The following is a 22,559-nucleotide window of genomic DNA, read 5'->3' as shown; positions in this document are numbered from 1 at the left end:
CTTTTCTGACAAATTATCTCATGAAAAACCAACTGACTAATCTTGTGCCATTGCAAAAATTATGCACTCACAAGGCTAAAATGGAACATTAGTGTCATTTATTATATCTCTTACTGGCCCCAGGCAGAAATGCAGCAAAGTTTTTCCCAAAGATATGGGCTTAGAGCTTTTTTTTTTCTGAGACAATTGGGGTTAAGTGACTTGCCCAGGGTCACTCATCTAGGAAGTGCTAAGTATCTAAAACCAGATAACCAGATTTGAACTCAGGTCATCCTGACTTCAGGGCCGGTGCTTAAGAGCCTTTTTTTTTTTTTTAAAGTCTGACTCCTTTCTAACCTTGTCTTCCCCAATTTCACACCCCACCCCCTTCGATTGATGACATCTGCTTTTCCGAGATATGAACTCCCTGGTATCACTCCCCCTTCCCCACACTTAAGACCTCTCAGTCTTGAACCACTTTCTTTTTATTCCTTTAGGTTTTTAAAGAGGGTCCTCTACCTTAGCCAAGTTTAACTCCCCCATTTATATACACTTGGATTCTATTCTCTCCCAGCTCTTTAAGAATTTTGCTTCATTTAACATTTTCTTCCTTCTTTCTCTTTCCTCCATTTTCCCCAACTCTTCTCATTCTTTTCCTTCTATTTACAAAGACCTAGCTTCCTGTTTCTATCTCTAAAAAAATGTTCTCCACAACCCTCTCATCCCTTCCCTTCAAGCTATTTTCCAATATCTCATTATATAAATTCAAAAAAAGTGTACATTCCCACTGATCCACTGTATCCACTTCCCTACTACAGTCATTCAAATCTTGCAATCTCACGTCAATACCTATCTTTTTACTGAAACTATTCTCTCCAAGATCACTAATGATCTCTTAAATTCCAAATCTAACAGCTATTTCTCAGTTCTCATTCTCCTTAACCATTTCAGTAGCTTCCCATCAACTGTCATATCGGCCAGCCCTGAAGGCTCTAACCTCCACTTTTCTACCTACCTTTGAGCATTATTTCAATTTCTGTGATCTCACTCCAGTTGTAAATCTATTTCTCATATGAGTATCTGAACAATCCATTTCCCATACCTAAAATACTCGTTATCCATAACTGAATATTCAAGTTCCCTTACTTCCTTCATGGCCTTAAGCGGCCACTATCTCCATAAAACTTTCATGACTACAGCTAAAAGTAATCTCTTTACTTAAAAAAAAAAAAAAAAAAAAAAAATATATATATATATATATATATATATATATATATATATATACACACACATACATACATTCTTTTGTCCAGATCTTTCCTTTTGCCTTTAATCACATTCTATCCTGCAAGACACTTTTGTGTACTTCTTATCCTTTTAAATTATTGCATCTCACATTCCCTTTAACATATTTTCCATCTTTTTGCATAATTCTTTGCAACATAATTCTATATTTTATTGAACCTATGAGCCACAATTTATCTATGTTTTCTCAGCCTATGATATTCCTGTTCAAGTCTTTCCAGAAAGGATTTTACCAACAGAGGCTAGGCTATTCTTTTTTTTTTTCTTTATTCTATATGTCAGTAAATCATATTCCCTATATATAAATTAACCTCCTTCTCTCAAGAGACAACAGAGCTACCTACCTCTTTTTCTGGCCACACATATTCTTTAGGATGTCTTATTTCTTTTGCAAAATCATCTTGGTAATATGCTGTAATCTTATACCAACCAAATTATCTTTCCATTGTCTTTGCATCACAATTTCAATTCTTTTGCAGCCTGCCTCAGAACATTAAATGCAAGTGTCATTTAAGACATTAGCTTAGACATTCACACATGAAAAACAAAGGAAATGGAATATTGCTCATATAATAACATGTTATTTGTATATTAATCCATTAGTACATCATCTTTGAGGTATAAACTGAATTGTATGTACTTGTAACGACTAAACTTGGCTCCAGAAGAAAGATGGAGAAATTATACCTTCCTTTTTGGCAAAATTGGATGCACAAGGATATGAAACATTGTATATACTATAAGATTTGGTTTATATGTTGGTTATCTTTGCTGAACCACCTCTTTTTTTCTTTTTAAACAAGAGATTATTCCACAAGTAGAAGGGGGAGGAACATGAAAAAGTAAAGTGTCTTATTTATATAACTTTTCTGAGCTTCAGTTTTTTAATCTGTAAAATGGGGTTAATATTTATAAATATTCAAAAGAAGCAAATTGTAATATATAAAAGCATCCTGTAAGTTTTTAAACACTTATATATAAATATCAGTTAATAATAATAATAAACTGAGCAGCATTTTCTATTATCTCATTTACTACCAAAAAACAAAAAAAACAACCCACATAATTTTATCCCTTTGTGAATAAAAAACAAAACAACAACAAAAAACAAAAAAAACACCACCATAATTTTAGAAGAAAAGGCCTGTATGAAGATAGCATTTATTTACGTTCATTTTGCTGGACCTTGGAGGATATTCTACAATCTCTCAATAAACCTGCCACAAAATCTTAAGTCCTCCTCTTCTTAAACTACTGATGACCCTAATTGGTAAGTGACAATACATTACCTTGTAGCTAAATTTGTTTTGTTTTTAAAAGTAACAACTACAAAAAAACTGTCTCTTAAAGAGATTAGTTTGAAAGACTATAGACAGATGATCCTAATTAGTAAGAAACAACAAATATATTGCCTTGTAGCTAAGTTTGTTTTGTTTTTAAAAGTAACAACCACAAAAAACTTCTAAAGTAGAAAAAGATTAGTCTGAAAAGACTCAGCAATGGAAAAAGCTGTAACAGTCCACTGCTCACAGCAGTTTTACTTCAGACACTGTGTGTTCTTGGCCAATTCATTTCACTTCTCTATATATCTGATATGATATTTAAAATTTAGAGAGGTAAACTAGAATTCCCTTTCAGCTCTAACGCTATGTTTTAAGTTCCTCCTCTAGCTGTGACATTCTAAGATTCTAAATAAATGTCCAAAAGTCATATATAGGATATATCAGTCTCCTCATGCTTATCACTACCAGAAGGTGTCACTGTATGAATCAGCACTTAATAAGGGAATGGATTTAAAAAAACCAAAAAAAAACAAAACAAAAAAAAAAAAAAACCAGTGGGTTGCTGTTGTGTGTATGGTTTTTTGGTTTGCTTTATTTTGGGAGGGGGGAAATCTAGGGAGCTGAGGACAGAAAAAATAAAATCCTTTAAGTGACACTTTGATCTAAAAAGGCCTAGTTCAAAAGTTAAGGATAATCCTTACTCCTTTTTTGGACTGATTCACAAGCTTTATTAACAAAATTCAAGATTTTTCAAATACTTCAGAAAAACTTTCCATGATGCTAATTTAAAGTAATACCTCAAAAATTACTTAAAAGAAAATCTTTTTACCAAACCTCAGTATTTTCAAAAGTGGAAATAGCCAACTCAAAATTCTCAAGATAATCCTTTAAGGAGCCCAGCTGCTACTGAGTAAAAATGGTCTAGTCATTACAGACAGGTAAAGGGGGAAAAAAAAATCAATAATGATCAAAATGAAGAATAAAGAGGTAGACCTCTGAAAACAGGTATAGAAAATATAAGGAAGTTTAAGGGAGAGGAAGAGAAGAGAAAAGGGGAGGAAAGAGGAAGGAAAGGGAGGAAAGGAGAGATTTTAAAAGAGATGGAGTGAGGAGGGAGAGAAAAAGACTGGTTAAAAGGAAGAGAGGAAGAAAAGGAAGAGAGGGAGAAAAGGGAATGAAATAAGATGAGACAGACAGACAGACAGATAGAAAGGAGAGGAGAGGAAAATAAGGAGAGAAATGGAAAGGGAGAGAGGATGAGAATAGATCAATGTCTTTGAGGGGGGACTCTTATTCTGACAGGAGATTCGGTCTGGCTGCCACAGCCGGGTTAAGTGCCACGACTGGGGCTCAACCAAAAGAGACAAACACAAATATGTCCATTACCCCCCACCCCACCCCCACCCCTGAATAAAGCCACCCAGAAACCCTAGGCTCTTGCTGCTGTGCTCCACACCCATAAATTGAGAGGAAGCAGGGAATGGCTATTTCACAAAATATAAGACCAAAAAAAGTATCCAACAAGACCAGCCACCGCACTCCCAAACAAGATCCCCTAAAGAGCACCTCTTTTTCAAAGCGCCAGATCTCAATTTGACCATTTTAAAGTCGCGCCTTTCAACGTAATACTATCGGCTTTTCCCTACATCCAACTCAAGCACTATCTCCTCCCTAGCACCAGAGGAAGACTGAAACGCGTGTGATGGAGGAAAAGAAGGAAGCAGGCAGCAGGAAAGATTAAAAGCCTTTAATAAGTTTTAGAAACAATTAATAGTTCTTCCCCATCCTGCTTTTCCTGTTAGCATCCACTCCCACACACGATACATTTCCCCCCAAAACTTTCGTCCCTTCCACAACGAATCGGATCTCAAACGGGAGGGGGGGGGGGGGGAGGAGAAGAGAACCTTCACGTAAAGCGGAAGAAGCTCACAGAAATTTAACTCTTTGATTCTTACTTTTTTTTTTTTCCACGACCCTACCTCCGCCCACCCCACTCCCCCCGCGAAAGTTGGAAACAAGTTATTTTCCAGAAGATTAAAAAATAATAGTAACCACCGATTCCGACTAATATGCGTGGTGCTGCAGCTTAATTCAAGACTTTTCTCAGGTTAGAGATAGCCCCAGTTAACCGGTTTATTATAGGTAGTTTCAGTTTCCTACATGGGAGGGGGAGGGGGCAGAACACATCAATTCCAATACATTTTTCCAATAATTTCTACCATTCTCCCCCCTCCAAGTCCACTGCACCCCACCACCACGCCCCTCTCACTACCCCCCCCCCAAAAAAAACCCTAAGTTTTAATCCGGACCTTACCCTAAGAAGACACTAAAATGCAGTTCAAGACAGGTTTGGGCGGTTTGGATTCTTTTTTTTTTTTTTTTAAACGGGTACGTTCTCCGGCATTCCCCCAGCCACTACCACCAGCCCCAACTTTCCCTCAGGCGGGGATCCCTCTAATCCTCTTCGCCGCCGCTCCTCCGGTTGCCAAATAATGCGCTTCTTACACATGGAGCCGCGGCGTCACTACCCTGAACATGCGCACCAGGGTCAGCACACACAGTCCATTACTACCCCCAAAACACTGGGGAGTTCTTAAAGGCAAAACACCAAGGCCAGACCAGGAAAAGCGCTGCGCCTAGGAACATGCGGTCAAGACAAGTAGCTTCCAGCAGGGGTGGCTCTCCCACTCTCCCACCCCCACCTCACTCTACCTCCCACAATTCCCCCACCCTTTAACTCGTCTCAGCAGGATACTAAGGAGCTATCCACACTCCAGACTCTAAGAGGTGAGTTCAAAGAAATACTAGTAGGTTTAGACACAAGTAGCTTATAGCAAAATAGAGAAGGAACTTACGGATACTTTTTTAGATCCCCTCCTTCGGGACACCCAGAATTCACAATGTGGCACAATCCTGCAACAATATCATTTCTTTTTTTGTGTGTGATTTTGAGAGGAAATTTTTAAAGTAAAATCTCTTTGCTCCAAGTATGTGAGAAATAGCAATGACGAAGGTTGGCAACATTCATTACTGTTACTTGGAGTTTTAACTGGATCCACAGACCTAGAATACATTTTTTAGACATAATAATAACAGTAGCAAACATTTAAGAAGCTTAGATGTGTTGAGTACTGCGCCAGACACAGGGGATTTAAAGCTTGCATAAAATATGGTCCCTGCTCCCAAAGGACAAAATATTATAAGCTCCATGTGAGCAAGACCAGGTCAATTATCTCCATTTTCCCTACCTCCCCCCCCCCATCAGAGTTCACCATATATAGTTTTAATAAATATTTGCTGACTAGTTTCCCTTTAACCTAAAGAATACAGAAATACTTATTTCACCTTTAAAGAATAGTTTTTATTTAGGAAAGAACATATTTATTGAAAAAAGAGAACTGTCATTTACAGTACTGAAATACAACATGAGGCAGTGGATAGTGTGTGACCTCTCCTCAGTCCCACTCTCCAAGTCACTTAATTTCTATTGCCTAGGGCAACTTTCCTAGGGCTTATCTAAGCAGCCAGCTTTCCCAACTACAGGAAGAAACCCAACTCTTTTGCACAATACAGAAATAAAACTCTTTTCAAAAAATACAGTTAAGAATTCTTTTCAGTATTTAAACTGCAGTATCTAAGCGGCACACAATTAAGATCTTAATGCTTTATTTGCATGGCCACTGAGGTTCCTTCCAGCTCTAATAGTCTATATATTCCTGAACTATGACAAGAACATAGAAAACAGCTTAGTGAAAGTTAAGGCAGAGTGATATCGAGGAAAGAGCACCAGGTGTCCCAAATTCTGCCTAACATCTTCAGCTCTCCTATTTGTTTTGATCTTAGGATATATGTCATTTCACACCTCTTGTTTTCGAATTATAATATCAGGAGGGAGTTGAACTAAATTATTTCTAAAATGCCTTATAGGTCTCAAATTCTATAGTTTGGAATTTATCCATGTTGGAAATCATAGCACCTCAGGTTTGGAGGGGTCCTCAAATTTTTATCTAATTCTGTAAAAAGGATTGATACCCCTACAATGTCAATTAAGTTTTTAGCAATCTCTACTAAAAGACTCCTAGTGAAAGGAGCCCACTGCCAATTCAGGTCCACCCATTCCACTTTTAGACAGCTAAAAATGTTAAGAAATTGCTGAAATCTACAGCTTTCTCCATTGTTCTTAGTTGTGTCTTTGGGGCCACCTTGTTCCTAAACAAACATTTTCAACTACATGATGAAAACTATCCTGTCTTCTTCCCTATCCCTTCCCCCGAGTCTTATCCAATCTAAAACATTATCAGTCACTTCAAATGATCTCCATGGAAGATGATATCCACAATCTCCTCCACTATCCTACTTACCCTCTTCTAAATATTCCAAGCTCTCAATATCATTCCTAAAATATGGATCCCTAAAACCCTCAGGAGCTTCTGCTAGTCTGATATGCTGTCCCATAAATACAGTACCTTCTCCTTTCCCCTCCCACCCCCACCTTTTAAGAAAATAAAGAGCCAGGAGAAAAAAAAATTATTTTTTTTAGAATAATGATGAGAAGAAGCCTACAAAAAAGAAATCCTAAGGCCAACCTCCAGATACCTTGGGGAATTCCTGCCCTCCCTCTCCAGTTACCTCTCAATCTGCCCCCATAAGCAACATGGTGCTTTGGAGGTAGAAAAGGAAAAATAAAAACTCTCATTCCAACCGCTAATTCCAAGCAAGCAAACTACATATATTTTTGTCTTTACAACTTCCAGTTCTATAACATTTTTAAGTTTTACACTGTTTTTCTTATAACTCTATGAGGTAAGATAGTTGAAATATCCATATTTTACGGCGGTAATTAATTATAGAAGTTAATTGTTCCAGAGAAACGAAATGATTTGTTCAAGATCACTGAGCTAAGAGGTGGGAATATAGTATAATAGTATACAGTAGAAAGAGCACTACTGCTGGAATTAGGAGGCCTAAATTCAAATTTCAGTTAAAAGATGAATGATAGGTTCTGATAAAGGCCTCATTTCCAAAATATATAGAGAATTAACTCTAATTTATAAAAAATCAAGCCATTCTCCAATTGAAAAATGGTCAAAGGATATGAACAGACAATTCTCAGATGAAGAAATTGAAACTATTTCTAGTCATATGAAAAGATGCTCCAAGTCATTATTAATCAGAGAAATGCAAATTAAGACAACTCTAAGATACCACTACACACCTGTCAGATTGGCTAAGATGACAGGAAAAAATAATGATGATTGTTGGAGGGGATGCGGGAAAACTGGGACATTGATGCATTGTTGGTGGAGTTGTGAACGAATCCAACCATTCTGGAGAGTAGTTTGGAACTATGCTCAAAAAGTTATCAAACTGTGCATACCCTTTGATCCAGCAGTGTTACTACTGGGATTATATCCCAAAGAGATTACAAAGAAGGGGAAGGGGCCTGTATGTGCACGAATGTTTGTGGCAGCCCTTTTTGTAGTAGCTAGAAACTGGAAACTGAGTGGATGCAGTTGGAGAATGGCTGAATAAATTGTGGTATATGAATATTATGGAATATTACTGTTCTGTAAGAAATGACCAACAGGATAATTTCAGAAAGGCCTAGAGATACTTACACGAACTAATGCTGAGTGAAATGAGCAGGACCAGGAGATCATTATATACTTCAACAATAATACTATATGATGACCCAGTTCTGATGTACCAGGCCATCCTCAGCAACGAGATCAACCAAATCATTTCTAATGGAGCAGTAATGAACTGAACTAGCTATGCCCAGAAAAAGAACTGTGGGAGATGACTAAAAACCATTACATTGAATTCCCAATCCCTATATTTATGCACACCTGCATTTTTGATTTCCTTCACAAGCTAATTGTACAATATTTCAGAGTCTGATTCTTTTTCTACAGCAAAATAACGTTTTGGTCAGGTATACTTATTGTGTATCTAATTTATATTTTAATATAATTTAACATCTACTGGTCATCCTGCCATCTAGGGGAGGGGGTGGGAGGGGTAAGAGGTGAAAAATTGGAACAAGAGGTTTGGCAATTGTTAATGCTGTAAAGTTACCCATGTATATATCCTGTAAATAAAAGGCTATTAAATAAAGGAAAAAAAAAATAAAAAAAAAATAATAAAAGATGAATGATCCCTAAACAAGTCACTTTAACTTTGCTGTGCTTCAGATTCTTCACATATCAAATGTTAATAATATTTGCATTATCTACTTGCATACATCACTGTTGTGGATAAAGCTGATTATAAATCTGTATAGTAAAAAAAAAAGTGAATTATTCTATATGTAAGAGATGGGATTCAAAATCATGTCCTTTTCTAACTTCAGAACTTCTATACCGAAGCTTCTTTAAAAACTGGGGATTGAGTCTCCATGGAGAGGGTTGCAAAATTATCATTTACTAATATATTAGTAAATATTTGACTTATATACCTATTTTATATACCTATATACCAAGGATCGCATAAAAGTTTCTTGGACAAAAGGAGGTTGCTACTGGAAAAAAGTTTTAAGAAGCTCTGTTCTATACCATATTGCTCTTTAGAACAATGGAAGTTTACAGGAACTAAAGAATTTGTATACAATTATAATTGATTATAACTATAATTGATAAGAGCTAACAATATCTCTATTGATGGAAAAGGGGTTTCTTTTCTGAAAAGTACAACTTTGATGAAAGATCTTTTTAATAATTATGAACAAGGTCTCCTAAAAGCCTTTCAGAAAGAGGAAAAAGGGAAAGGGACAGGAAAAAATATTCAACATGGGTTGTAGCAACAATATTTCAAGGAGGTATTTAATGCCAAGGCCAAATCAAATCATGTTCTGGTTTATCAGAAAAATAGCATATTTTTCTCCTTACTTACCAACATTATTATACACAATTCTCCTCAAGATCTAATGCGCTTTCATAAATGAGATCACTTTTCTCACTTCTCCATCAGAAGTTCCAGAAGTCAATTTCAATAAAATTCTGTGCTCTGTGAACAATCAGTTATTTATAACAATCTCATAATCAGCCCCCCAAAATAATATTTTATGCAATAACACAATGAACTCTCTAATTAAGACATTTCACAAGCCAAAAGATGATATCAAATACAGCAGTAGCACCCCGCACCCCCCCCCCAACTCTCCACCCTATCTTCCCAACTAGATTTGCCCATTTGAATTGATATCACAAGTGGTCACACATTTCAATTACAAATCTTACTCTTTCAAACACAGGTGATTTGAGAAAGAAACCCAAAAAGTCCTCCAAACTTAAAAATGAAAAGAAAGCATCTTGCAGTTGTCACTATAATTCTCTACTTTTTGGAATCCTTAACACCTACACCTGGGTTTGTTTCCAAATCTGTTTAACATTCCGAATTATTAATCAAATGATGTATGTTACAGCAATGCAAGCAAAACATTTCCTCATTGTTCCTCACCTGGGTCTTTATTAATGCCAACTTAATTAAATACAAACATAGCAAAGTATGGTCAGAGGGGAGACCCTAAATTTGAGACAGATGTAAAGATTCCAGAGTGTAAGCTGGCAAACCTTGGGAGTGTCACTAAGGTGACACTGTTCTACAGAGGAAGGCAGCAGCTGCACTATAATAATGACACACCCCTGTGGACTGATGCATGGATTGGCAATAGATGGGCTACTCCAAAGGGAACACACACACACAACACACTCACTCACACTCTCTCTCTCTCTCTCTCTGTCTCTCAGATACATATATATGCAAACACAGATACATGTGCCAGGTTTTCCAGTTGGAGAAATAAAACCCAGTTGTTATAAGGGTTGTTTTTTGTAATGGGGGGGAAGAAGGGAAAGATAGGCAAGCCAATAATAAAGAGATGTGCAGCTGATTAAAATAAGTTTGTGATGTTTGAGATTCCTTAATGTTCAAGTAAAATAGTTACTTAGTATCTGGCAGGGAATGGTTTCACTATTGAGTGCCTGTTTATAATTGCCTTGGACTTTACAGCAAATACTTTCAATTCTGATGATTATGAAATATGATGCAACCTGATTCTGAAGGTGAAGATTTCCTAATTAAAAGTGACTACTATAGCTGGTGCCATGTTTTTCTCAAATGCTTCCCGAATTGAGGCCTTTCCCAAATTCCACAGGACAAATTATTCAATTAATGCTTGGGAGCCTCTTGATATATGGCATTGATAACACCTCACTAATTGATCTATTTTACAAACATTTAATTTAATTGTTCCATCATTTATGACATAATTCGGCTACAACTGATACAGAGAAAACCCTCAAGTGTTCTACTCAAATAAAATATAAAATACCAGACTTGCCTTTGTCTTTGCATACTCAGAGGCTAACACATGGTAATTATTGAATAAATGCTTGTTGAAGTGAATTCTTTAAATCTATTTCTACTAAACTCAAGTTATGGCAGGTCTCTATCAATCCTGAATATCGGATTAAATCCTGAGATTATCAGTGTTTAAAAGCATGTTTTCTAATTGAACTTCTGAGAAGTAAGCCATGAAATACATGAATAATTGGCCAAGAATGATCCAAAGAAAGGAGTGTAATATAACTGAAAAAAAAATTAAATCTGGAGTCAAAAGCCCTAGACCTATATAGCTTATTGTTTGTGTAATTTCAGACAACCTCTCTGGGACCCAGTTTCTACATTTCTAAAATGAGGAGCTTAAAACAAGGACTTGTATCATCTTTTTTAGTTCTGAACGTTATACTATGACTCTCATCATTCATTCTAGGTTAGCCTCCCAAGACAAGAAAAAAACCTCTATCAAGTTTTTAAAAATTATTGTTCTTGTTTTTCCCAGTTCTACTGTGATTTTTAAAAAAAAAAAAAACCCATACCAAACTATAATTAATAAATAACCCTTAACATTTTCCATACCATATATTAATTTATATTATAAAGCAAGGATGTCAAACTTAAAGAGAAACAAATCCTTGTGGCCCATATACTGACTTTGAAAACCACATATTAGCATTACCTATGCTGTACTATATTTTTTTAAAATTTTGTTAAACATTTTTCAATTACATTTTAATCTTCCTGCATCTTGGGCAAGTTTGACCCTTCTGTACTAAAGTCTAAAACGTAATCCCACTGTATTTCTATCTATATACTAAGCAGCACTACCACCATAATCAAGGGGAGAACTTGTTTTAGTAAGGGAAAAATACAATTAGAGGGCTGAATAGATAGATGAGAGACAGAAAACATCAAAATTACTTTCATATTAACTTTTATCTTTTTCTCCAGTGGCTATGGCCTAAAAAATATTTAAGTGGTATTACAGGACTAGAAGAATTCTTCCAAAGTGATACAACAAGCAAAGTTAATTTCCCTAAAAACCCTATGCAATTCTTACATAAAAAACAAAAGAATATGGAGTTTCTGGTAGGAAGGGAGAGAAAACCAGACATCAAAAAATAGTAAACAAACCTTTGTTTTTTTATAGTGCTCAATGACGTTTAAATCTATCCCAGAAGAGTATATTTTCTGGACACAATTCACCATTTCAAGCAGTGTAATGTTGTTTTGAATACATTCTATATTTAAATGCAAATCTTCTATATATTTAACATTTGGACAAATCCTGCTTAGGCTCACTTCGGATTTAAGAACAAGCCAAAAGAATATTTTTTTAAAAATGATAATCTCCTGTAAGCATAAATAGTATATCAAAAGGGTTAAACAGAAACTGCTTAAAACCATTGTAGTGAACAGGAAGTCTATCTCCCACTGTCTTCATCTGCATGTGTCATTATTTGGCAAGGATCATCTCCTTTGTGTCTACATCTGTGGTAAAACCACCTACCTATATTCATATCAAATTAAGTATCTGAAAAGTTAGTCCTTGAGCCCCGTTTTCTGGGTACTAAGAAAACAAAACCCAAAAATTTTTGCCAAGTAAATTTTCTTGGTATATTTGATCTTTTAGTCTTGAATAAAGTCAGAAAAATATTTAAACCTTAGCAAAGAAACAACTTGAACTCCATCTTTAAAAGTCTGCAACAGACATAAAACAAAGTTCTTATTTTTAAAAACTAATGACACGAACATATCCCTTTCCCTCCCTCCCTAAACTTTTTTGGCTATAAATATGGATAAAGCAAATGGCAATTATTTCTACCAATACAGCAGCTGAAAGAAAAGGGGGCAGGAGAGAAGGGGAAAGGGAGTATTCCATATCCTTGTATTGTACTCCCAACGAGCATCTTTCTCTTTCTTCCCAGGACTTCCTTACTTCATTTAAAAAAAAAAAACATCTTACTTACAATTTTAGGATCCACATTTAGCATCTTACTATAGGTAGTGATTACAATCCCTTCACATCTTAATGGAAAGTTATAGGTTCTGAGACTAAAAAAACTGAATTACTTATTGACCCTCCTTCCAATAGTGATGAGCTGCTCCAAATTTAACTAAGCTCATGCCCAGATGACAACTCTATAGTCTGTCATCAAACCCATACTAGAAGCTTTTCCAGCTTGGTTAAGACATGCCAGAATATACATTCTACCATTAGACACAGCCTTCCAGAGCCCAAAATCTCTAGGATGTGATCAAATAACTGATTAAGATTAAGACATTATCAGAGCAGTAACACCAAAACCAGCCAACATTTTTATGATGCTTTTTGAGTAATAAAGGGCTATATTTACAAGTATATATACAAGGATGCACATACATACATAAATATACACACCTAGATTTATTTATAATTTCATTTGATCCTTCCAACAATCCTTTAAGTAGGTAATCAAGCATTATTATATTCATGTTGAAATAAACAAAAAGTGAGTGTCAGAATGGTTAATCAACATGTCCAAAGTTACATAAATTATAAATGACAAAACCAATATCCAAACTGATGTCCAATGATTCAAAATACAGTGTTCTTTACATATCACAAGTGCCTCAACAGACATAAGATTCTTTAAAAATTAAGTGGGGAGGAGGATACATATGATTTTAGACTTGGTAAAAAAAATACAATGTCCTCATTTTACAGAAATAAATTGAGACCACATAGAGGTTCTGATTTGTCCAACATCACAACACGAATTAATGACACATTTGGAGCTAAAATCCAAATCTGTCAGCAATACTTTATCTCTTTTGGATAGATTAATTAATTAGATCCATGTCTTACTAAAGAAAAACTGCTTTGGGAAGAGTTTAAATCTTACTCTTATTACAAATTTAGGTCAAAAGTCCTCTTTTAACAAGGATATCTTAAAGGATAAAATAAAAAAGCCTGGAGCTTTAAAAAATTCAATTAATAAGGAAGTTCTGAAATATAATAATCTTAAGTGAATTCTGTTCAAATGAAGAACACTCCAAGCAGAATTCAGTTCAGAGAAATTGTCTAATATTTATAATATCATTCCTTCTCCCTTCAGCTTCCATTCTCAGTCAGCCCTGATTCTCAAATCCAGGAACTAACATATTTCTTTCTCCTCTTTTGCTATGTCCAGAAGATCTTTGTTCTGGCACTATTCAACAACCTTCACTCATCTAAACTTCATACCATCAAATATACCTTTCACTGTCATATGCAAACCCAAGATACTTTCCTATCTTCCTCAATTACTCTGAATATGGCTCATTCCATCTCATTCCCTGAAACCTTAATACTGATATTAATAATAGAACTGATCATACCTTAGGACTCACTATTACCTGATACTGCTTTTCTTAGAAGTCTTCAAATTGTAAATTACTAGCACTACCCCAGAATCTATGCTTCCATTTTCCAAAGTCTCATTTCTCCTATACTTTCCCTGCCCTCACCATGATCTCTAGTCCTTCAATCTCTTCCCTATTTTCAGAATCCATCCCCTCAGTTCTGGCATAACTTCCCTACTTTTATAGTGCAAAGGCAATGTAGAAAAAGGAGAGAATGATGAACTTAGGAATCAAGAATAATGTAGTTAAAATCCTGATCCAGACACAGTAGTTTAGCTCTGGGGTGCGGAGCATATCATTTAACCTCTCTGGATTAAGTTTCTTCACCTATAAAATAAGAAAGTTAAACTCAATGACTTATGAGGTCCCCTTCCAACTATATATCTATGATCCTGGAAACCTATGGGTAGCTACTCTTGCAATTCAGTAGGTCAATGAGCACTGAAGAATATAAATACAAAAGTAATCCAGTCTCAGACCTCAAAGAGCTTACATTGTAGTGAAAAGATACAATATTTCAAAGTAAGTAAATACAGAGTACTTATAAAATAAACACACAACAATAAGAAAGAGAAAGCGACCAACAACTGGAAAAATTAGGAAAGGCCTATTTACTAAAGACAGTGATTGAACTGACCCCTAAAAAACGTGCCTGGAATTCCAAGAGAATCACAGATTTAGAGCTGAAAGGAATCTTGGGAGCAATCACATTGAATCCCTATCATTTTGCAAATAAGAAAACTGAGAAACAGAAAGATAAAGTTTCTTCCTAAGAATCAAACAGCTAATATCTAGGTATTCCTTATTTAAGTTCAATATTCTATAAAGATATGAATGACAGAAGGCATGGGGGAAGAAGATAGAATATTATACACAGAAAACAGCAAGTAGGCCAGTTTGGCTGGAAAATTGTGTCTCGGGGGAAATAACCTGTAATCAGCCTGGAAATATAAGCAGGAACCAGCTTGTCATGGCCTTTAAATATCAGAGGAGTTTGTGTATTTTATGCTAAAAGCAACAGAAAGCCAATGAAGCTCTTTTAAACAGGAAAGTGACATGGACAGAGATGTGTTTTAGGAATATTACCTTGGAAGCTATGTGGAAGATGGAATTGGAATGGAGAGAGAATATATGGATGAAGACCAATTATAGGATTACTGAAGCACTGGCCCTGGAGTCAGGAGGACCTGAGTTCAAATCAGGGCTCAGATATTGGACAAGTTACTAGCTGATTGACTCTAGGCAAGTCACTTAACCCCTGATTGCCTTTGAGAAAGAGAAAGACAGCGAGACAAAGATTATTGTAAAAGTCTAGGGAAGAGATAATGAAGGCATGTACAGTTTTCTATTTTTCTTTGTAGCCCCAGCGCTTAGCATAGTGTTTGCCACAAATAAAGTGCTTACTAAAATTCTTGCTGATTGACTGAACTAAGATGATGGCTTTCTGAGCAGAAAAAAAGACGGTGCATAAAGATGGTATGGAGATAAAATCAGGAATATCTGAGAAATGATTTGATAGGAAGTGTGACTGAGAGTGCAGAATTAAGGGTGAGTTTTAAGTTGTGAATCAGGGTGACTGGAAGGCTGGTGATACCTTGACAGAGAAAGGGAAGTTAAGAAGAGGGAAGGATTGGGGAAAAGACAAGTTTGATTTTGGAAAAATGAAATTAAGATGACTATAAGACAACTAAGTGGTAATATTCTCAAACTAGACAGTTTGAGATTCTAGGTTGTAATGATGTATGAAGGACATGAAAACTGGAAATATATAAAGAAAAGCAACCCTGTCATTATTCAGTTTGAATATTCTAGTCATATCATTCATGCCTGACTAAACCCAAACTCTGGGTTATCTTCGCTATCTATGTTCCTTATATCGACATCTGGTGGGGCTGGACCCAACTGGAACAAGTTACTTCACTATACAGATTGAGCCCACTACAAATGTATGGGTTCAGTTCTTCACAGGGTATACCACTCAGCTTAACTTCTGTACTTGAGATATCACATCTTGAGACTGGACGCTCACAATATCTCAAGCTCCTTATGTCACCTCCTTTTTCATTCCTGTTAGAGGGAAACTCAGTACCTGCTTCTTTGAGGAAATCTGTCATCTTCCTTGAGCTATTTCTCCTCCATAGCTCAAAATATTTCTACCATCATTTCCTATTCTCAACTTCTTTGCTTCAGCTTTTTGAAGAAGATGGTGGCCTAACTTCTTGCCAAAAGCAATTTTGTCCCCTTGATCCTTTTTCCCCAACCACTTCCTGTGGAATCTTGCCCAGTCATTTCCTCCATCCCTCCCCCTTTAATCTTTTGTCTCTTATTGGTGGCTTCCTCAGCTTGAAAAGCAGCATGTGTCCAGAGCAATAGATGTAGGTCCAAATCTAAACTCTGCCACTGACTTTCTGTGAGATGTGAAGCAAGTCATTTCACCTTCCTAGGCCCTCTAAGGGTGTTGAAAGAGATAGGGTCTTTTCCAGCTCTAAATCTGAATTTATGTTCAAGTCTTTTCAACCCTTAAAAAAAAACTTTTATTTCATCTGTTGGACCCCAAGTTCTTGCCTTATATCTCTTCTCCCTTTCAACAGCAAAAGAGCTAGGGAAAAAAAAAATCATTCTACTGAATAACTCTGCTCCTTCATCTCTCCCTCACTTAATTTTCAACTCCTTGCAAAAATCTATCTTTTGACTATCCAAATGGCTTTTTCTTAGTCCTTAATCTTAATTGTTTTATAGCTTTTGTCACTACTGACTATCTCTCTCCTCCTGGATAGTCCCCCTGGACTTCTGTTAACCTATGATCTTCAGATTCTTTTATCTGTTTGACCAGTCTCTTTCTCCAATGTCTTTGCTGGATCATAATCCATTCCCCACTCTCAAAGAATAGATATCTCCAATTGGCCTTTTTCACCACCAGTATTTCCTTCTTCGTGATTTCATTAGTATCCATGTATTCAATCATTATGTATCTATACAGTGACTCCTAAATCTATCTACACATGACTCATTTCTCTTTTCAATGGAAGTCCAACTTCACCAAATGCCTAGTATTTCTTCTCCTGGCACTTAAAACTCATTATTTCCAAAACTGAACTCCATCTTTCCCCTAAACCTCCAGCAAACTTCCCCATTTCTCTTGGGGAGCTCAACATCCTTCCAGTTACACAAAATAGCTCAGATTCATCCTTGATTCTTCCTTCAATCATGTCAAAAGCCTGCAGACCCACATCATCAATTATCTAGACTTTTATAATAGCCTCCTAATTGGTTTCTCTAACTTCAGTCTATTTCTTTCACCAATCTATCTATCCTTTACACTATTGCCAAAATAATCTTCCTGATATACATGTCTGACCATATCATTCCCCCTACACACACACACACACACACACACCCCAAAAGTCTTTTGTGATTCTCTATTGCTTTAATCTAGTACTTGGGAATCTCCACAGTCTGGCTCTAATTTACTAGTCACATTACTCCCCTCTCACATATCCTGTAATACCATCAAACTGTACTATTTTTTGCTGGTCCCCTAATTTGATATATTGTCTCCCAACTCCTGTATCCTATGCCTAGAATACACATTTCTCCTTAGTTGTGTGTGTCCAAACTCTGTTTTCTCAGAACTCAATTCTCTGAGAAACCTCCTCTGATATTCCAATACAACTCCCTTACAGCGCTCACGTGCTCTTTTCTCTCTCTCTCTCTCTCTCTCTCTCTCTCTCTCTCTCTCTCTCTCTCTCTCTCCTCTTCCTCCTCCTCCTCCCCCACCACAGCTAAAAAGCACTTTGTATCTCTTTTGCCTTGATCAAAATCTTCCTTGCATTACACTTACCTCTGTCCCTCTACAGGTTACACAGCAAAAACAATGGTGTCATTTTTTTTTTTTTTCATCTCTGTGTCCTTATCACCAAACACAGTCACATACACATAGGAGATGCTTTAATGGTTAGCCCGAGTTGTGTGCCTTTCATCCACAAGTCTTCCCTGCTCAAATTTAGTGGTAATAGTTAATATTGTTAGATCATTTTAAAATTGCAAAGCACTTGTAAGATATTATATTTCATTTCATTTGATCTTTACAACCTATTTAAAAATGCAAAACCTGTGACAAAGACATTAGGTGACTTATTCAGAGTAACACAGCTAGAAAGTGATTGAAATTAGTTTCAAATTCAAATTTTCCTACTTCCAAGTTCAGAACTTATTTCTGATATCATTTCTTTTTTTTTTTTTTTAAATAGCCTTTTATTTACAGGTTATATGCATGGGTAACTTTACAGCATTAACAATTGCCAAACCTCTTGTTCCAATTTTTCACCTCTTACCCCCCACCCCCTCCCCCAGATGGCAGGATGACCAGTAGATGTTAAATATATTAAAATATAAATTAGATACACTATAAGTATATATGACCAAACCGTTATTTTGTTGTACAAGAAGAATCTGATATCATTTCAACAAGGGCACCTAACTCCATTTGAGGATCTTGTAAAAGGCAATGTAAGGCAATGTAACAGTGGTTGGAGTATTGGACTCAGATTAAAAAAAAACTTACCTGGGCTTAAATCAAATCTATTCCATTCAATTAGTTGTATGTCCACCAGCAAGTCATTTAATCTGAGTTTTGGTATCCTTGTTTGTAAAATTGAAATAACAGGACCTGACAGGTCTACCTCATATCTACCTCACAGGATTATTGTGAGGTTCAAATTTAAGAATGTATAAAAACTCTATATATCAAACTTTAAAGCACCATATAGAACTTGGCTCTTTTCAACAATGAGGTGATTCAATTCAGGCCAGTTCCAATAGATTTGGGATAGAGAGAGCCATCTGCATCGGAAATGAGGCATTTTCGCCTTTTGTTGTTGTTTGCTTGCTTTTTTTTTTCTCATTTTTTTCCTTTTTGATCTGATTTTTCTTGTGCAGCATGATAAATGTGGAAATATGTGTTAAAAAAAACTGCATATGTTTAACATATTGTTTGCTGCAAAAATTGGGAAGTAAGTATGACAAAGGGAGAGAGAAAAATTTGGAACACAAGGTTTTGCAAAGGTGAATACTGAAAACTATCTGCATGAATTTTGAAAATAAAAAGCTAAAAAACAAAAGCACCATATATCAATTATCATCATTGGTATTAGATAATGCTAATCACTGGGCCAATCTATGGATTAACAGGTGATTTTAAGTATAGAGAATAAACCTATCCTAGAACATAGCCACTACACTTTGTCATATGGCAAACTATCTATAAATAGGATTCACCTTTTTTTTACTATTCCCTCTCAATGAGAGCCAGTTTTATTTGATAATGTTCAAACAATATAACTGCTAATTTTTAATGACACCTTCTAGTTTTGATTTCGTTGATGAGTAAGATTTTAGTCTTGGCTTAGCGACTTTCTACATTTTTACCTAGACAAGTCTGTGAGCTTTAATTTTCTCATCTATAAATCTATAAAGAAGATATCTATGATTTCACAAATATACACTGACAAGGTTTCCTCTAAAACTGCCCAAGGTTTTCATCAGCATCTGTAGGATTCTCCTAAGACAATCTTCCTCAGATTAGTTCACTTCAGTCTATTATCTATTACATAATCTTCTTAAGTATATCCCTTCAAAATACAGTTTTCAGGACGGTGAAGTTCCTGGAACATTAAGACTTCAAAAGAATCTTTATAACAACTTCATATAACTCCTCAGAATAGAAATCTTAGTACCTCTACATTTGGGTGTAATTATTCCACAACTGCTTGAGTTGCTGATAATCAGAAAGCAATGGATTCTGTGAGTACTAATAAGTGATGCCACCAAAACTGTTAATCATAGGGCATGATAAAAAATGCTACAGAGCTGTTCCCAATTGATCTAGCAAGTAAAGTAGCAGCAATCCATTCAAGTGTCAAACAGAATAAATGAAGCAACTGTGTTGGCAAGTACAAAGACATATCAGACCCTTCAGTCAATCAACAAACATTTATTAAGTACCTAACATGCATTGTGCCGGATTCTAGGGCTACAAATACAAGACAGTCTTCCCCTCAAAGATTTCTATTCTAGAGAAATAAATACATGTTCATATGCAAATATAGTATTGATAAAATAGACTAAGTGATAGCAATGCAAATGAAAGAGGATGATGAGAGACAAACAAATGAGAGAATTAGGAAAAGTTTCTTTAAGGAAGTGACCCTTGAAGGAATTCAGGAATGGCTTTTAGATGTAGAGATAGAAAAGAAGAGTATTCCAGACTGGATGGACAGCCTTTACAAAGGTATAGAGATAGCCAAAGGAATGACACATATGAGGAACAAACAGACTAGTTTTAGAAGAGTGTAGAGTATAACAAGTAATCAGCCTGAAAAGATAGTGTAGAAACTGAATAGGAAGGTCTTTAAGTGCCCAAAAGAGGAACCTACATTTTATCTTAAAGACATTAAGGAATTATTATTGGGAATACCACTTTGGAAGTTGCATAGAAGATAAAATTTAGAGAAGTCAGAAGGAAGGAAACAAATTAGGACTCTGCTACAATAGTTCTCGCAAGAGATTATAAGGGCTTGAACTTAGCCTAACGTGGGAAAATAGGAAACCTGTGTGAGGAATGTTGAGGAAACGAATCTGTATTTGGCAACTTAGAAATGAATGGTGAAAAGTGAAAAATTTAGAATAAATCCTAGATTAAGAATCTAGGTAACTACAGTCACCCTTCAAAAACAGAAGTGTGAAAAAGAAGTTGGTTTAGAAATAAAGAGTTCTGTTTTGGACATGGTGAGTTTGAGATGTTTGAAAGTACTGGAGAAGTGGGACTGAAGCTTAGGTGAGATAAAGGTGGGATGTGTAGATTAAGGAGTCATCTGCTGTTAAAGAGTTAAAAGATAACAAATGAACTAATGGAAGCGAATGAGTTCACTGAGAGAAAGTGTAGAAAAAAAAGAAAAAAGGGCCCAAAGCACAGACTTTAAGTATATCCATGCACAGGGGGGGAAGGATGGTTCTGCAAAAAGATATTGAAAAGAATTATTTAGACAGATACGTAGTTTTCTAGGTAAGAAAGAATATCCAGAAAAAAATGGTCAGAAGTATAAAATACTGTAAAATATTGTGAAGAAAGAAAAGGACAACAGATTTGATGAGATGACTGGCAACTCTGGACAAAGCAATTTCAGTTAAGTGATGATATTTAAACCAGATTATAAAAGATTGAAAACTGAGTGAAAACACAAAGTGGAAACAGTAAGTACAATCATCTATTTTTAGGAATCTGGGTATGAAAAAGAAGAGGAATAAAGGACAATATGGTAGGGTCAATCAAAGGTTGGAGGCATGTTTGAAGGAAGCTGGAAAGGAGCCAGTAAATACTGAGATGTTGAAAATCAGAGAAAGGAGGATGACAAAGGAACAAGCTCCTGAAAGAAAAAGGAAGGAATACAATCAAATTAATACAAGTAGAAGAAAAAGGCACAAATAGAGGGAATAATGTTGATGAGAAGTGGTCCTACAAAGGAGTATAATGAGATGGTAAGAATAATGTTTGGAACTGAGGAAATTCTCAAGATAGGTAACTTCAACTTTACCTAAGTACAAAGTAAGATCATCTTCAGAGATGGGAGAAAAAAATGCTAACATAGATGACTTGAGTAAAGGTTTGGAAAAGCCATTATGGGGAGTGTGATCAAGAATAAGGTACAAAGTATTTCTAGCAGTTGGCTAAAAAAATGAAAACTGAGGGGTGCCCATAAATTGAGGAATGACCAAATAATGTATGGTACATGAACATAGACACAAAGACCCAAAGGGATGGGTTCAGAGAAGCCCAAAGATTTTTACGAACTGATCTGGATTAAATGATCAAAATCAGAGAATAATTTATATAACAGTAAGCAAAGACAGATTACTTTAAAAGACTTAAGAACTTTGAACAATGCAATTACCAGCTGTAATTCCAAGACAGATGATAAAGCATTCTCCCCCCACAATTCCTAACAGAGAGGTGATGGACTCAAGATAAATGAAACATTTTTAAACAAGGTCAAATTTGCTTGGTGGGGATTTGTTTTGCCTGACAATACATATTTGTTACAAAGGTTATGTTTTTCTCTTTTTTCCTCCAATGGGGAGAGAAGGAAAGATGGGACAGAATAAAAAATAAATGCTTAATGGAAAAAATGTTTAGTTTTAAAAAAAAAAAAAAAAAAAGGATTTATCTCAAGGAAAAGTGAAACAACAAGCATGTGTCAATGAGGGACCAAT

At 35.8% G+C, this 22,559-nt stretch overlaps 1 protein-coding gene across 4 annotated transcripts in view; it reads right to left on the bottom strand.

Moving 5' to 3' along the window:
• The window catches only part of GATAD2A (GATA zinc finger domain containing 2A), a 215,661-nt gene that overhangs the window by 186,923 nt on the left and 6,179 nt on the right, over positions 1-22,559 (bottom strand). For 3 of the 4 annotated variants that reach the window (XM_031947914.1, XM_031947913.1, XM_012542143.3), the window contains exon 1: positions 4,882-5,034. The exons of the other annotated variant lie outside the window; for it this stretch is intronic. The gene's annotated coding sequence lies outside the window, so the exon portion shown is untranslated. Of the gene's footprint in view, positions 1-4,881; positions 5,035-22,559 lie in introns of those variants that run through there. 4 annotated transcript variants of the gene reach the window in all.

Source organism: Sarcophilus harrisii, chromosome 1, assembly GCF_902635505.1.
Source record: "Sarcophilus harrisii chromosome 1, mSarHar1.11, whole genome shotgun sequence".
In the NCBI taxonomy this organism is placed as follows: Eukaryota; Metazoa; Chordata; class Mammalia; order Dasyuromorphia; family Dasyuridae; genus Sarcophilus; species Sarcophilus harrisii.
The sequence above is the reverse complement of the archived record's forward strand: the minus strand, read 5'-3'. Positions and strand labels throughout refer to the sequence as shown.